General features: G+C 35.4%; 1 pseudogene; it reads left to right on the top strand.

Annotated features, from left to right (window-relative positions):
• Nucleotides 1–3,429: 3,429 nt before the first annotated feature.
• LOC122302196 lies at nucleotides 3,430–13,974 on the top strand (annotated as a pseudogene).
• The last annotated feature ends 1,433 nt before the right edge of the window (nucleotides 13,975–15,407 follow it).

Raw genomic sequence — 15,407 nt, 5'->3', positions numbered from 1 at the left:
AGGTGACATAACATTTTACTTTGCTCTGAAATTTTTTAAAAAGAACCCATTTGAAGTTTGTTGATTGTTCTTTGTCAACCCAGGGGTTATCACTCCATTTTTACTCACTTCAGAGTAGACAGAGGAGTTCCACTAGGATAATTCTCCATTCTAGCTTCTGGAGTCATGACAAAAATTATTTTTATGTTATACTTGAAAATGTATTTCATGGCATGATATATAGCAAGCTTTCATGTGAAAATTACATTTATATGCAATATGCTAAAAATGGTGAAAACTTCACATGTCATGTAAACAAGTAATAAAATGCTCAATGATGTATCATATGATGTTTCATGCTTAAAACGACATTTATTATGAATGTGGCGTTTATACAAGAATCATAAATAAATTATCTAAGAATAAGTTAGAATCTAACTTACCAACTTTCTTAGTTTAGAGAATCAAAGCATCTATAATCAAAGTTATGCTAAGTTAGGATTTGAACCTCTAAGGAAGATTTTCAATGTCAAAGGGTTCAAAAATTCAATATTTACAAAACTGCCCCTCTACTTAGCAAAATTCCATTAAGGCCCTAAATTTTCACTATTTGTATTTTTGGCCTAAAATTCACCAAACTTCACAAACCCTATATTTTCTATGTTCTAAATCCATCTATGACCTTAGAATCTTAAAAATAAAATCACAACAATGCCAAAAATCATCAACCCGTTGCATGCATCAATGCATCAATGTAGGCATTAGGTCAAACTAGTTCATCCCAACACTTAAACATGGCTTCAAGACCTTAATTCTCACTAAACCATCCATTAAGCATATGCATGATGTTTCTAGCTTTCCTTATCCAAAGATGTTTCAAAACTTAGTTAAATCATGCATTTGCATTCTTATCCCAAACATCTTTTCTAAAGACACATTATTCAAGCTTAGGTAAAATAATCAAAATCCCATAATTTAAGCATAAACTAATCAAAATCTATGCATGCTAGATAATCAACACAAGATAGAATTAAGTCCTATTATGGCATGCTTCCAATCTCGAAATTACACCTTCAAAATTCATTCCAAGACATTACTGAATCATATACAATCATATGAAGTCATGCCATGGCTACAAATTTGACCCAAGGTAATTTATTTCATCAAAACATCAAATTTGACCCGGTTTGACATTAGCATGCTAAACATTAATTAAAATAAATCAAAACCTTATTCCCATGTCATAAATTAAAGCCTAACATGTCATTATAACACTTACAAAAGATAAGACAAGATCACTTACAGAAATCGTGGTCCTTAAAGCTTCCAAAACAACTTCACTCAAGAACTCTCAAGAACTTTACTCGGTTTCACTCTATTGCTCACTAAGGGGGAGAAATGCTCTCAAGACTCAAGAGAAGGCTTGTAGGAGAGGTGTAGAGAAATTAGGAAGTGAGGGAGGTATTTATAGGCTTCAAGAGGGGAGGGGGACATTGGTTTTGGATGAAGGGAAGTGTTGTGATTGGTGCGTGTGGGTGGTGGAGTGCTTGAGTGAGATTTGTCATGGCTTGGTCAGCTGAATAGTGACCTAAATCTTCATAATGAAACCTTCTAAAGGAGTTAGAAGAAGGCCATAGGTGCAGTGGGCTGCATTGGTGCAGAAAAATAAACAAACAAAATCAAATGGGAACTACTCAAAAAAGGCAAAGTCCAGATTTTGATTCCCTTCTTCTTGGTCTGATTTGGGGGCATTATGACAATCATTTGAAAGCTTTTTCAGGTGAGGAATAGAGGCATAAGTGGCTGCCAAGTGATCATGCTTGGGCAGAAAAAGCAAGAGGTGAAATTGGTGATGGTTCAACCAAGTGATTTCAAATGAGTGCTCTCTTTGAGCCAATCAGTTGGGCTGCCTTGGGGAGTTAATTGGGTAAACTTTCACTTGAAGGCCTTGAAGGACTTCCAAGTGACAAAAAGGGAGGTGGCATGGAGTAGTGACCAAAATAGGTGCAGAAAGTTCAATTGAAACCCAAGGCCACTCGGTTTGGTTTCAACTAGGCTTGTAATGGAATTGGTTGGATTTCATGGCTTGGTTTCTTGGAGCCAATTTGTCCAATGCTAGAACTGAACTAGGAGGGTTAAGGTGGAGTGTAAATAATGAAGTTTTCCTTGAGAAAATGGTGTAAATGGCATGGGTTAGGGAGTGATTTGGTGTAATGCACATGAAGGTACACCTAGGTGCCAATTGATGGTGACTTGGGCATTGACATAGCTTTGCTTCCATTTCCATGTGTTGGGTCAAGTCTAAACTTCTAAATTAGTCTAAGAACAATTCAAATCAATAATAAAATCAATAAATTTCACATAAAAATGTAGGAAATGATTTGAAGAAATATTAAGCTTAAAACATGGTATTGAAGTCACTAATCATGTGTAAGTTGATTAATGCCCTTAAATCAAGTTAGGAACTTAATTATGGTCAAGTGGGAACCTTAGGGGCATCAGGCATGTGAAACTTCTTGGAGTTGAGGGAAACCAATAGTATGGTGTATGTGGGCTTCAATTAGTAGGATAAAAAGGAAAGACAAGGCTTTTAGGCCTTGTGGGTTGGACTTATTGGGTCTTATGTGCAAGCCTTGGGTGTGGGATTTGGCGTGGGTATTGAATGGACCTTATCTTTAGATTTGCGAGGCCTACTAGGTTGGGTCCTAATCTTTGGGTCTTTCCTCAATTGGGTAAAAGTCTTGAATCTTACTAAGTTAGGCCCAATGGTCTTATGCTTACTAAGTTAGGCCTAATGTTTTGGGCCTAATAAGTTAGGCCCATAGTCTTGTGTCCAATAAGTAAGGTGTAAAATCTTATGTCTTCCAAGTTGGGCCTAAGGCCTTCATTCTCTTAATAAGTTAGGCCCAATGGCTTTATGTCCTTTACATTGGGCCTATTTTTTTGTGTCCTCCAAGAAAGACTTAAAACTTTATATCTCCCAAGTTGGGGTTAAGGCTTTTTAGCATCTTATCCTTAACTCATCACATCCTTAGTGTATTAGGGCCTTAGCGCCTCGAGTGCCAAATCAAGTTACAGTCGAGCGAACTCTCTGTTTCTTGATTTTCTACTCATAAACCAAGCTCCACATACAACCTAATATGACCATAGGTTGGACTCTAGCTATTGCCTGGGAAATTTTATTTTATTTTATTTTATTTTAAACTAAAGATTAGATGAAAGAGCAGCTAGCATTTTTTTATTAACTTTTAACCTAGTGATCATGGCATTTGCATATGCTGTTTTGGACATTTGGAACATCTATTTGTTTTAATAGTTGATGATATTGGTCTGACTAATTGTGTGTACAAAGTGATCTTGAAGCTTATATTATACTAAGTTTTGAGATTTTTAATGCTTAAATTTTTTTTTTTTAATAATATAGTCCTTTTTTATTTGTGAAAACAATTGCAGTTTCTTAGAGAGAAAAACTTCCAACAAACAATCCCCCAAGAAAAGGTAGAGGATGGAGAGGAAATCACATATGAAAAGGCCACAACCGCATTGAGGAGGGCTATCCATTTCTACTCGGCCTTGCAGGCCATTGATGGCCATTGGCCTGCTGAAAATGCTGGTCCATTGTTTTTTATTCCCCCCTTGGTGAGACACTCATCTCCATTGTCATTTTTTATTTATTTATCACTCTGATCATCACTTTATGAAGTAGGACCTACCATTTTAAAATATCAGTATGTATCTAGCATTATATTACTTAATCACTATAAAAAAAACAAAAAAACAAAAGTGACATAGGCTTGTATCTAGCATTAAAAAATATTTTACTCAGAGTCTAATTTGTCTAATATGTACCACTGGACAATGGTATTAGGCATATCTGCTAATGCCTGTGTTATTTTCATTCCAAAAAACTGCAGGTAATGTGTATGTACATTACAGGGCATCTTAATACAGTGTTCCCTGCTGAGCATCAAAAGGAAATCCTTCGATACATATACTGTCATCAGGTATAATGTATTCTATGAAGCTTTACATATTAGGATTATCTTTTTCTATAGAATTTTCTTTTTTCTCTCCCTGTTTTGTACCTTTTTTTCTTTTTCAAAGTTTAAATTAAGTCTAGTGCAAATATATGTATAATGTAGAATGAAGATGGTGGGTGGGGACTCCACATAGAAGGCCATAGTATCATGTTTTGCACCACTCTCAGCTACATATGTATGCGTATACTCGGGGAAGGACCTGAGGGTGGTCAGGACAATGCTTGTGAAAGAGCCCGAAAGTGGATCCTTGATCATGGTGGTGCTACTCACATTCCTTCTTGGGGAAAGACATGGCTTTCGGTATGCATCTCTCCCTCCAGTGTGAACCAAAGTTTTCGGAGTGGAAAATAGCAAGTTAAATCACACATAATGCTTATTTGCTGAGAATTGACTATTCATCATCATTCCATGTATGTAGATACTTGGTGTGTTCGAGTGGATTGGAAGCAACCCAATGCCACCAGAGTTTTGGATCCTTCCTTCATTTCTTCCAATGCACCCAGGTTTGTACATGTCTAGTTACTGCTTCATTAAACATCCTCAAACTTCATTTCTTTCTGAAACATCTATTGCTAGTTTGCTACAAATGTTTTACTTTCTGCTCTTCACAATATATAAAACTTTCCTAATTCAACATTTCTGTTTTACTCCTAAATGCAGCAAAAATGTGGTGTTACTGCCGAATGGTGTACATGCCCATGTCATATTTATATGGGAAACGGTTCGTAGGCCCAATCACACCTCTCATTCTTCAATTGAGGGAGGAGCTCTACAATGAGCCTTACAATGAGATTAACTGGAGGAGTGTGCGTCATCTATGTGCAAAGGTATGTTTTATCTTCATGGAAAATTATTAGGTACTCCGGAAGTATGGATGATGTGTTACTTTCATCCAATCAAAGGATGACATGCCATTAAAATTGTTTATATAAGTATGGAGGAGTGTGACAGTACGAAGTTTCCATACTTTAAGATTACATAATAATTACTGTAACTTCATTGCTCCTCACGATTAATACTTGGTCATTGCTAAGAACTAGTCAATCAACTATCAAATGTGCGACTGAACTTGACTTTTTCGATTTGTAATTGCAATACATTAAGTATAGAGGAAAAAAGACTAAGAGTTATATAGAAAAGAGTAGAAGTTTCTCAGATCTATAAAATTCCATATTGCACAACATTTATTCACATGACTTTTCAAATTACTATAAACTTAAATGATAAAATGTATGGTCATTCAACATAAAAATTGGATGACATAACTCAACAGGAGCAAAGCTCTTATTTTGAAAGTTTTATGCGCTATAGATACTTTTGAAAATACTTCCAAACACATTTTTAATCAAAGCTATATTACTACAAGAGGATATCTACTATCCCCATCATTGGGTACAAGATCTGCTTTGGGATAGTCTATACTTGTTCACTGAGCCCCTTCTCACTCGCTGCCCCTTAACAAGTTGGTTAGAGACAAGGCTCTTCAAGTAACAATGAAACACATTCATTATGAAGATGAGAACAGTCGATACATTAACATTGGAAGTGTGGAAAAGGTATTGTGATTATACAATAAAGAGCAAACAATGGAGAGCTTCTATCTATTTAGGCTATACATATGACAGTAATCCTGATGCAATTTAAACTCAACAGGTGTTATGTATGCTTGCTTGTTGGGTTGAAGATCCAAAGGGGGATTATTTCAAAAAGCATCTTAGCAGGATCCCAGATTACATATGGGTTGCTGAAGATGGAATCAAGATGCAGGTTACTGCAAATTTCCTTACCTAAATCTCTTTCTAGAGTTAGTTGTATAAATATATGCATTAAAATGAACCGTAATCCATTCTCTGGTCCTCTAGCTTTAAGTTTGTAAGTGCAGAGGGTCCTTGAGTGAAAAAGAACTACGGATTTTGATATCTGCCATTTGTATGCAGAGTTTTGGTAGTCAAGCATGGGATACTTGTTTTGCCATTCAAGCTTTGCTTGCAAGTAATCTAAATGATGAAATTGGACCTACACTAGCCAGAGGGCATGACTTCATAAAGAAATCTCAGGTTCTACTTTCTATTCTGAAAGCATATCTCCACCATAATAGTCAAATATACATTTTTCTTTTAAAAAGTGTAAATACTAAGGGAGAGGCTAGCTAGAGGCCGGACATCTTGCATAAGTGATTTTACATCTTCTAATAAAATTCCAACACATTTTCTAGGAAAAAATAAAATAAAATCGCACTACAACAGTCAACAAGCAAATCACTCTCTCATTTTCTTTCTCTTTCTCGCCTCTCACCCTCTCTTTCCCTCTAGCTCTCTCTCTCTCTCTCTTTCTCTCCCAGCAAGCCATGAACATTCAATGAAAAATTAGAAAGAAAAGTGCATGTCCCTTTATATAGGCAAGACTAGGAACCCTTACTTATTATTCTTACAACTTTTGGGCTACCCTCATTATTTCATCCATCAAAAATAGCAAGGGTCAACCACTTTATTTATTTAAGGGCAATTACCTATGCTTGATAGATAAAGTGTATCATCTTAGATGAAGTGAACCACCTTAGGGAAGACAAAAAGATTTTCTAGGAAAATCAAAAGTCTAACATTCTTCCACTTGGTTCACTTAATAGGTAAAACTAAAATGGCCAAAATAATGCCCTCAATTTTGTCAAGGTATTCTATATACGAACTATGGTAGTATTGCTCTTTATAGTGAGCATTTCCCTTCCATGCGCCACAATACATAGTATCCCTTAAAATACTTTACAAACAACTAATAAAAGTCATTCGGGTCAAACTTAATCACCCAATGGATACGACGAATTCATTACTTTATGCGCAAAACTGAAACTGAATTCAACTTTATTCTTTATGGAATATATAGCAACATGAGAGAGATTACACTTAAGATAGGCCCATACGATCCACATGACCCTGAAACTATTTTACTAGTAAACCTTTGGTCATTGGATCAGCTAACATCAAATTTGCACCAGTATGCTCAATATACACCACATTATATTTGATGCTCTCTCACATTTAAACACTTTCTGTCGATATGCTTGCTTCTGCTTCCCCTCTTATTGTTTTTTGAGAAGAACACTGCAGTAGTATTATCACAAAGAATCTTTATTGGTCTTTGAATGGAATCAACAACTTTAAGACCAGAAATAAAATTCTTCAACCACATGGCTTTTGTTGTTACCTCATAGCAAGTAATGAATTCTGCCTTCACAATAGACGTAGCAACTACAGATTGCTTTTTACTCTTCCAAGATATAGCTCTTTCAGTAAGAAGAAAGATATATCTAGAAGTAGACTTTCTAGTGTCTACACAACCCGCAATATCTGAATCTGAATAGCCAACCACTTGCAAATTTTCTGTATGCCTGTAGGTTAGCATGTAGTCCTTGGTTCCTTGCAAATACTGCATGACCTTCTTTGTAGTTATCCAATGTTGAAAACCTGGGTTACTTTGATAGCAACCCAATAATCCAACTGCTAGACATATGTCTGGACGGGTACAAACTTGAGCATACATCAAGCTACCCATTGCAGATGCATAACGCACAATTTTCATCTGCTCTTATTCCAATTCATTTTCAGATGATTGACTTTTATGAAATTTATCACCTTTGATTATGGGAGCTACAGAGGCTTTACAATCTTTCATACCAAATCTCTGTAAAACCTTTTCAATGTAGGCCTTTTGAGACAGTCCTAAGACTCTTTGTTTCTTGTCTCTGTGAATCTCTATGCCAATGATATAAGTGGCTTCACCCATATCCTTCATTTCACAGTTTTGGGAGAGAAATGATTTAGTCTCATGTAATAATCCCAAATCACTGCTTGCAAGAAGACTATCGTCTACATATAGGACTAGGAAAATGTATTTGCCCCCACTGACCTTAAGTATATACATTTATCAACAAGATTCTTGATAAAACCATATGAGATAAAAATCTTGTGAAACTTTAAATACCATTGACGAGAAGCCTATTTTAGTCCGTAAATAGACTTTTTCAACTTGCATACTTTCTGACTATCATCACTAAAACCCTCAGGTTGTTTCATGTATACCACTTCATCAAGATCCCTATTAACAAAAGTTGTTTTCATATCCATTTGATGTAGCTCTAAATCAAAATGAGCTACTAAATCCATGATTATCCTCAATGAATCCTTCTTAGAGACTGGAGAGAAGGTTTCATGATAATCTATGCCTTCCTTCTGAGTGAATTCTTTAGCGACAAGTTTAGTTTTATATTGTTCGACAATACCAGAAGAATCTCGTTTGGTTTAATAAACCCATTTGCAGCCAAATATTGTCGCCCATTCTGGTAATTTTACAAGATCCCAAACTTGGTTCTTATAAATGGATTCTAACTCATTCCTCATGGCATCCAACCAAAATGTAGATTTATCTCCACTCATGGCTTGTGAAAACATAATTGGGTCTTCTGGAAGTCCAACGTCAAAATTAGACTCAGTTAAGTATACAATGTAATCATCTGGAATAGCAGGCCTAAGTATTCTTGAGGATCTTCTTAGAGCCACTACATCATTATTTGGAGATGACTCAATTGGCTCATACTGTAAATGCATAATAACTTTAGATTGACCTTATTTATGGGGACATGTTGTTCTTGAATTGGTGTCATTGCATGATCTTGAGATCTATTTTGCCTTAAGACAATGTTCCTCCAAAAGAAGGCAAAGTAGCATGTTCAGGTATTTCCTCAAAAGTGAGCTCTTGAGGATTCACACTCCCACTAGGTTCAACATTCTCAAAAAACCTTTCATTTTTAGATTCAACAATTCTAGGGCTATGACTAAGACAATAAAATCTATATCCTTTGGAGTTACTTGGATACCCAATAAAGAAACCGCTAGTTGTCCTTGGGTCTAACTTCTTTATGTTAAGATTATATATCTTAACTTTAGTAGGACAACCCCATGTGTATATGATTTAAGCTAGGTTTCCACCCTTTCCACAACTTGAAAGGTGTCTTAGAAATAGATTTGGATGGAACCCTATTCAATATATACATTGCAGTTTTAAGAGCTTCAATCCACAAGGAAAGTTGCATGTTTGATTTACTAATCATGCTCCTTACCATATCCATTAGCATACGGTTCCTTCTTTTTGCAACACCATTTTGTTGTGGTATACCAGGCATTGAATATTGGGCAATAATGCCTTCCTCCTGAAGGAAAATTACAAATGGACCCTTTATTTGTCTCTGTTCTATGTACCTACCATAATATTCCTCTCCTCTATCAGATCTTACGGTCTAGATTTTCTTTTCACTTTGATTCTCTACTTCTGCTTTATAGGCTTTGAAAGCATCTAATGCTTGAGCCTTCTCATTCAAAAAATAGAGATACATATACCTAGAATAGTCATCACTAAATGAGATAAAATATCTTTGACCATTCAGGCAAGGGGTAGAAAATGGTCCACAGATATTTGTGTGCATAATCTCAAGAACACTTGAGCTCCTTCTTGAATCTCTAGATTTATTGTTGGTCTGCTTACCCTTTATGCAGTCCACACAATTCTTGAAGTCAGTAAAATCGAGATCCTATAGGACCCCTTCTTTTATTAATTGCTTCATCCTCTCTATAGAGATGTGTCCCAATCTCTTATGCCATAATAGAGATGATTTTTCATTCAAAAGATTTCTCTTCATGCCAACTGAATGTAGGGAGAGATAATTCTCCTCAAATCGGGAAGAATAATTTCTAATTTAAACAAGTTTTCAAATTAAGTTCCAGAACTAACAAGAATTTTATTCTTAAAAATAGCCATAGTATTCTCAAAAAGGAAACTATAACCTTTGACAATAAGTTTGGAAACAGAAATTAAATTTCTACTAAATTATAGAATATAAAATGCATTATTTAAATCCAAAACATATCCCAATTTGAGAATCACTCTAAAAGCTCCAACTGCAACAACTTGTGAACACCCTTTATTTTTGGTGAAAACCCAAAGTTCACTTGTTCTTGGTTTCCTTTTGGTGAGACTATTCACATTATGAATTGTAGAACTGGAGTCAATCCACCATGAATGTTTAGGAGCATCAATGAAAAAAGATTCATGACACACAAGAGAGATAGAGCTACCTTTCTTTTCAAGCCACTCTTTATACTTGATGCAGCTCTTCTTTACAAGGCCCTCTTTCTTACAAAAGAAGCAAGTCACCTTTTTGCTATTAGATCCATTGAATTTTGATGGCACATTATGCTTCCTTTTCTTTTGAGGTCCACCTTGGCCTTTCTAGGCCTTAACTTTATCATTCGTGACCATATTTGCACTTTTAGGTCAATCATGTTTCATCCTTTCCTCTTGTTGCACACACATGGTTAAAAGATCTGTAACTGACCAGTTTTCCTTATGTGTGTTATAAGAGATCTTGAAAGGTCCATACTTAGATGGCAGTGAGTCAAGGATGAAATGGACCAAGAATGGCTCAGATATCTCTATCTTTAAGACCTTAGGTTGAGAAACAATATCTCTCATTTCCGTAATGTATGCACGCATACCCTTAGAAATGTCAAAGGCTTTAGTAGTGAATTGCCTGATAAAAGTGCTAGCTAAAGCCTTGTCAAAGCAAACAAACTGTTCCTTAATTGCCTACATTAATTCCTTAATTGTAGCGCAATCACCAATAGAACCTCTAATGCTATTACTCATACGAGACTTTATGAGCATTAGACTTAGGCGATTAGATCACTCCCACCATTGGTGATTTTCGATGACTTCTTGTGTATCCTTATCCGTGGTAGCAGGTGGTTGCTCCACACGGAGTGCAAAGTCAAGGTCCATATACCCCAAGGTAAAATGAACCAAATCTTTCAAGTCAGAATAATTAGTGCCATCAAACATTGGAATAAAATAAACACCATCAGCTAAGGATTGTGGAACAACAGCTGCAAAACCAAGAAAAACGTTAATGATATGAATTTTAACAAATAATTCAAGTAAATTTTAACCTTCCTGTGGGAAAAAGTTGCATAACTACATAAATTTACTTATATTTATTTATAAGACAAATTATTCCGATTATTAACAAATAAAACTATCCACACCTATAGGCAGAAGACAAATTTTATCGTCAATACCAAAATCATTTTCTTATACAAATTAAATCACAAAAATTAAAGATTTCCTTATAGGGATAAATCGGATTTAAAACTTATAATTTAATTACAATGAGATTCCAAATTTATTTATGTATTCTTTTAAATAATAAGGATGCTGTGGCATTACCTTCATTATCAAAAAGAAATACAACTGGACATCTCCTAAAATAGGTAAAAAAAAACCTATTAACTGTAAATTAGCCTAAAGGCCCATCAATATGTATAAAGCTTGAAATTAAGTCCAAAGTCAAAACATGCCTTTGAAATCCATTAATATAGCTATGAGCATATAACCATCTGGATAAAAATTCAAAGAAAAAATTAAAAGTAAAACAAATGCACTTTAAATCATGACCCGACTACTCTCTCTCGATACAGATTATGACAAAATCCATTGATCACGCCAACAGAATAAAACAAGGAACAAAACTAGATTTCAGAAGCCCATTATATGAACAAAATCAAAATGCTAGTAATTCAAACACAGCTAAATGGTTTGGCTCTGATACCAATTGTAAAACTTTCCAAGCAATAAAGAGATCTATAGGATCTTTTACCTCTAGCCATTTGAGTTTGAGAACTAAAAAGTTTGAAAACCTACAAAAAAGAGTAGAAATTTTCTAGTCTCTTGCCTTAGTACTTTTTTGGGTGGTCTAATGGAAAACACAAGCCTCTTTATATAGGCAAGACTATGGACCCTTACTTATTATTCCTACAACATTTGGGCTACCCTCAATATTTCATCCATCAAAAATAGCAAAGGCCAACCACTTTATTTATTTAAGGGCAATTATCTATGCTTGATAGATGAAGTGTATTATCTTAGATGAATGAACCACCTTAGGGAAGACAAAAAGGTTTTCTAGGAAAACCAAAAGTCTAACACCCTTAATCACTCCATCCGGTTTTAAGTTAAACTATTACATTTCCCTTTAAAATTGTAAAGGTCAAGGACAATCCTTCTGGAGACTTCAAAAGCATGTATCGCCACATTTCTAAAGGATCGTGGACTTTCTCTGATCAAGGTCATGGATGGCAACTTTCTGATAGCACTGCAGAAGGTTTGAAGGTAAATAACTTTGCTCAAATGTTCATATGAAGTTGAGTGTTGCATTTAGTCTGTTCCTCATGAAATTCTCTTCTGTATCTCAGTGCTGCCTTCTTTTCTCAATGATGCCACCAGAAATTGTTGGTGAGAAAATGGAACCTGAGCGATTCTATGATGCTGTAAATGTTATACTCTCTTTGCAGGTGAGGATTGACATCCACTGGTGACGTCAAACTTCAACTTATTTGAAGCTTTTTTCTCCAGGATTTTGTTGTGTTCTTATCAATAGCTCTATTCTATTAAATGTAGACTAAAAATGGTGGTTTATCTGCTTGGGAGCCTGCTAGAGCCCAAGAGTGGTTGGAAGTAAGTATCTCAAAATATACTTGGAAATATTCCTCTAGAAAAACTTTAGAACTTATCTAGAGCTGATAAATCCGCCCTTATTAATTTCTCATTTTTCCTCAGCTGCTTAATCCCGTAGATTTCATGGCTGACATTGTCATTGAACATGAGCATGTTGAGTGCACTTCCGCAGCAATCCAGGCTTTAGTTTTGTTTAAGAAGTTGTACCCTAGACATAGGAAGAATGAGATTGATAATTTCATTAAAAATGCCGCTCCGTTCGTTGAAGACATACAGATGCCCAATGGTTCTTGGTATGCCCCTAGACTGGTTCATTAGATATATTTCAAACATATATTTGTTTTTATGTACATCTTTTAGAGAGATCAATGACATGATTAAGCATTTCCTAGGTATGGAGATTGGGGAATTTGCTTTACATATGGTTCATGGTTTGCACTTGGAGGGTTGGCTGCGGCAGGCAAGACTTTTAACAACTGTCTAGCTATGCGCAAAGGCGTTGATTTTCTACTCAAAACACAAAGAGATAATGGCGGTTGGGGAGAGAGCTATCTATCATGCCCAAACAAGGTAAATTTTTATCTAATCTTTCTAAAATTCCCATGCTGGGTAGATTTCTTTGAACAAGATGGAAAGATAAACTTTTCATCTTGATTTCATAGGAATATGTTCATCTGGAAGGAAACCGATCAAATGTGGTACAAACTGCATGGGCCATGATGGGTCTTATTCATGCTGGACAGGTTAGTTTATGGTTTACAAATTCAGCGTTATATAACCTCTCATTTCATTACATATGATTTTCTGTCATATTGTGATCTTAAATTTGTGTTTGCAATAGGCTGAAAGAGACCCAACACCCCTTCACCGTGCTGCAAAGCTGATAATCAATTCTCAAATGGAAGATGGCGATTTTCCTCAACAGGTATATATCTCTTTGGCATTGCTTCAAATAATATGTTTCCTTTTTGTTTTTCCTGAACACATTGGTTCAAATAAGAAAAGGGAAAAGTAAAAAATAATTTTAAATAAATATGAAAATATACATGAAAATGGAATTCCTTTTTGCACTACAAAACATAGTTTAGCATGATGTTCTTTACACAACGTGCACAAGGGCACACAACTGTGTGAAAGCTTTCTTACCATTTATTAACCTTTTATGCAGGAAATCACTGGATGTTTCAAGAGTAACTGTATGTTACACTATCCACCATATAGAAACATCTTCCCACTGTGGGCTCTTGCAGAATACCGCAAGCATGTTGATGCATGATGAAATTATCCAAGTACCCTTGTATGTAAACAGAAATATCTACAAATTCATTACAACAAACTGGTTAGACTTCAACCATGCATTTATTTAATAATGTAAAAACATAAAGTAAATAAATTGCACAACACTAAGATTCGTAACGAAGTGAAACTCTTTAAAGAACTATTTAAAGGTGAAACCCTACGGGATAGCCAAATTCTAAAAAGTAATTTTATTATTTGAAAATAAGATACAAGCAAGTCTCAATTACAAAATCTTTGTTAATTGACTACCTTACTTGATCTAACAAACGACTCGTTTGCCTCTATATTGGTAGTAGCTAGAACTTTTGACGATCTTCAAATATTGACTTTTCTTCGGGAACTCCAGTTGCAGAATCACAACCAATCAATCTCAAACATGGAATACAATCAAACTCAAAGAGAGATAAATGACTAGAAAATTCTCAAGTGAATTTTCTCACACACAAGCACTCTCCTGACGGGATGCTAACACCTTGTACTAAATCTTCTCTACATTAACAAATTCCAATTCAAACTCTTCTCTAGATAATTATAGACTCATTGTGATTTTCACACACTTGACTTATCTAGAACAATTCCTAATATCTACTAGGTAAACTTAATATTGTTATAAATAAAGTTAAAATAATTTACATTCATTCAAAATACAAAATTAATGATAGGATAGGCTCTATCATCTTAGTCACCTAGTCCTAGTCAAAGTCTTGCATTTATAATCTCCCCCTTTGGCTGATTGGTAACAAAACCAACTTGACGGATGTAAAATAAACCTATCAAAGAGCACAAACAACAGACCAAGAAAATCAGGAAAATAATCTAAAAACATACTGACTTAGAATATTTACTAAGACTAGTTTTAACAATATCAGAGTTAGAAATAAACTAAGTCTACCAATGTTCTAGTCACTACCAAACTAAATCAAGGCATGCAAGAAAGAAAACATTATTATGATTACATTCCATATTAATTAAAACAAACTATAATAGAAAAGAATGAAAAAAACAAGGGATTTGATAGTGTATTGCTGCTGTTGCTACTCACTGCTCCCCACAACTGCTATCGCTCCCCCTCAACTACTGCTGCTTCTACTCCCCCTCACCTTGTACTCCCCTTTTTTTGTCATCGATCAACCAATGGAAGCCTACTGCACATCAGAGTCAATAACATTCTCTGTCACTTGCTACACATCCAAGAAGAGCTGGACCAGTTTATCATTTTCTTCTACATAATCAGAACATACAGCAGCAATCTGTTGCTCTAACTTTAACTCGCTGGCTTCCCACTTTGCAGTAGAAGCGTCAATCTTCTCTCCCAGAAGATTGATCTATTCCAGTACTTGAGAGATGGGAATAGAAGTCTGTGGAGGAGAGGATGCAGATTCGATTGTCTAGGGTCTCCTCTTTGTTAAAACTACCTCTGATTTAACCATAGTGAGGGCTAAAATGGAACCAACCATCTTCATAGTAGGCTCATTGTCCCTAAGAGGGACCTTGGCTTTAATAGCCAATTTTGTGATTAAACTTCCAAAA

The sequence above is a fragment of the Carya illinoinensis genome, chromosome 1 (assembly GCF_018687715.1).
Source record: "Carya illinoinensis cultivar Pawnee chromosome 1, C.illinoinensisPawnee_v1, whole genome shotgun sequence".
NCBI classification, from domain to species: domain Eukaryota; kingdom Viridiplantae; phylum Streptophyta; class Magnoliopsida; order Fagales; family Juglandaceae; genus Carya; species Carya illinoinensis.
The sequence above is the reverse complement of the archived record's forward strand: the minus strand, read 5'-3'. Positions and strand labels throughout refer to the sequence as shown.